The sequence below is a fragment of the Triticum aestivum genome, chromosome 5D (genome assembly GCF_018294505.1).
Source record: "Triticum aestivum cultivar Chinese Spring chromosome 5D, IWGSC CS RefSeq v2.1, whole genome shotgun sequence".
In the NCBI taxonomy this organism is placed as follows: Eukaryota; Viridiplantae; Streptophyta; class Magnoliopsida; order Poales; family Poaceae; genus Triticum; species Triticum aestivum.
In genome coordinates this window covers 68,055,712-68,058,644 of record NC_057808.1, presented here as the reverse complement: position 1 = coordinate 68,058,644, position 2,933 = coordinate 68,055,712, and positions in this window count along the sequence as shown.

The following is a 2,933-nucleotide window of genomic DNA, read 5'->3' as shown; positions in this document are numbered from 1 at the left end:
TGGGTAAAAACAGACCCAAAAAAACAAAAGAAGAGCCTAAAGAATCAAGGGCTACCTCTGACTCGGAGGTGTCATCCAACTGAAGCAGGTCTGAGGCGCTAGGCTTACTCCCCTTCTTGCGGGGAGCGGCTCTCCTGGCGGCTTTTTAAACCTTCCTGGCTTTTTTAGCAGCCTCATGGTCATACCTGACCTTCCAGAACTTATCATTAGCCTGAAAAATACAACAAGGGTTTCTTGAAGTTAAAGATGAAAATTGTTAAAATAGAAAGTAAGGTGCTCAGATCAGTAGCTTACCGCCGGAGCCGGGTTAGCTTTGCAGAAGGGACTTAAGCCTGTCTTCCCGCAATCTGCTAAGCTCTCGTTTAGAAGGGACTTGGTCATGTCATCAACGACGTCCTCAGGTAAATCGTTGGGGCTGTGCCGAAGAGGATCATCCTTCCGGCCCGTGTAATCACACATTAAGCCGGGGCGGCGGCTTAGAGGAATCACCCGCCAAGCAATCCAGACCCGGACCAGATCAACGCCGTTAAGGCCGTTTCCCAGAAGAGCTTTAATCTTGTTGATGGTGGGGATAAGTGGTTGACGCTCAGCTTGAGATAATTTGTCTGGCAGGGGGTGATTTGACTCCAGACGCAGGGCACGAAAGCCGGGCAGAGGGTTCTCATCAGCCGGAGAAGTATCCTGGCAGTAGAACCATGTCTGGTTCCAGTCCTTTGGGTGGCTTGGTGGCTCAGCATAAGAAAAGAGGCAATCTCTCCGTCGTTGGATTGAAATTCCGCCAAGTTCCAAGCTAGGCCCGTTGGCACACTCGTTCTGGCGGTTCAGATAAAACAGCTCCCTAAAGAGCAGTAGGCTGGGCTCTTCTCCAAGGTACACCTCACAGAACACTTGGAAGTTACAAATGTTCGACACGGAATTGGGTCCAATGTCTTGAGGTCGCAGATCGAAAAAGTGCAGAACATCTCTGAAGAATTTTGAGCCGGGAGGTGCAAAACCCCGGCTCATGTGATCAGCAAATATAACAACCTCTCCGTCTCTTGGTTGAGGTCTTTCTTCGGACGGGTCAGGGGCACGATAGGACATGACCTCCTTCTTAGGCAGGTAACCCGTCTTCACGAAGTCATCTAAGGTATTATCAGTAACGTTGGATCTCACCCAGTTGCACGTAATGGGTGCCTTGGGAGCCTTGGGCGGCATTGTGAAAGACGGAAGCCTATGACAAAAGAAAGTTTCCGGTTCAAATTTAAGCCGGAGGAAGATTTCAGTTCAGTATTCAAGATGGCGGCTTATGAAGGGGCCTAATGATATATGGATAATTGTGTCAGGTTATCTAAGCCGCTGTGGATATCATAAGTAATTCAAGTTGTTTAAAACTCCATTATGAATGAGCCGTAAATTTCACAAAGCATGGCCTCTTTTAAGCCGGCGATATGAGCCGCCATGGCTAACAGATGCAGTTTTTTGTCTAAGTGTTGCACAAACAAGTTTCACAGATTGCAGGGATTATTTTGGATCAAACGGTCGTTTAGAAAGGAAAAATTTCTAGACCTAAAAACTGATACAGAGAAGTTCATAAGCTCTAAATGAGGTCTTGTTGCGGACAAAGGGGATTTACTAGCATAAAAATGAGTGAGAAACTACTACCGCAGGGAGTCTGTACCGTTTTTGGATCAAAGGGAACTTCGGTGGCGGAACTGTGAAGAAATCGCGATGAACTACGAAGAACACAGAGAACTTGCGAGCTTTAATGCGGATCTAAGGTACGGGACGGCGAGGACTTACTGGTGCTGATGAGCAGCGGAGGCGCGCCGCAGGATTCTGGTCAAGACAGGTTGATGCAGCGGCCTTGGTCGGTGAAGACGAGGTGCGCGGCGGCGGCGGCGGAGCTCGGGCTCTGGAGCGTCAGAGGAGGAAGACGATGGAGGAGAAGAGTGACGAAGGCTTATGGGCCAGGCCTATTTATAAGGGCCGGCTGGTAAATGGGCGCGGGAAAAGAGGAGGCGGAAGACATGATTATCTTGCCACAGAAATGCCTCGATTTTCGGGATGGTCTTTAAAGATGAGATCCGTTGAGATATGACAGAATAAAAAATGAATTTAATGGAAGATGACGTCATGGCGGGTTACCAAGAATCCAGAAGATGACGTCACGGCGGGTTATAACCTTTGCACAAGCAGAAGCCGGAAGATTTTGAAAGATTTTTGAAGATTGACATGAACCGGTTCAAATCAATCTGGGGCCTAATGTTGAGGATATAACCATTAGAGTCACCCGCCCAGGAGGGGCCGGGTTACGTCATAATGATCATCACATGAAGCCCAGTACCAAGCTTGAGGATGGCGGATCAATAATGTGCTTAAGACCCGGAGGCGGCTTAAGGCCCGTAGTGATAACCCGCCGTTATGGCAAGACTTGTAATGAAAGGCAAGAGTAGTTAAGAGTCCGAGCCGGATACTGTTATAAGCCGGCCGGGACTCTGAGAGCCGCGGGGCATCAACCTCTCTATATAAAGGGATGACCCGGCGGCGGTTCAGGACGAGAGACAACAGATCGAGAGCCAGGCATAGCGATTAAGCTCCCTGGTCATCGAAACCCTAAGTAATACCACCTCAACTGGACGTAGGCTTTTACCTTCACCGTAAGGGGCCGAACCAGTATAACCCTCGTGTTCCTTGTTCCGCTTAACCCCTTTAAGCTTCCTAGCTGCGATGGCTCCACGACTAAGTCCTTGCACGAGGACATCTGCCGTGACAATTCCACGACAACCTCGATCTAGGGTTTGCGGGCGCGACTTTCGAGGCAGCAGCGGCTCGCCGGAGAAGTGGCCGGAGAGAGCTCGGGGGAGGCACCGGTGGGTCGGGGCGCCGGATCTGGCGCCGGCGGAGACGACGGCGACCGGCGCGGGCGCGGGCGCGGAACAGCGAGCGGAGGA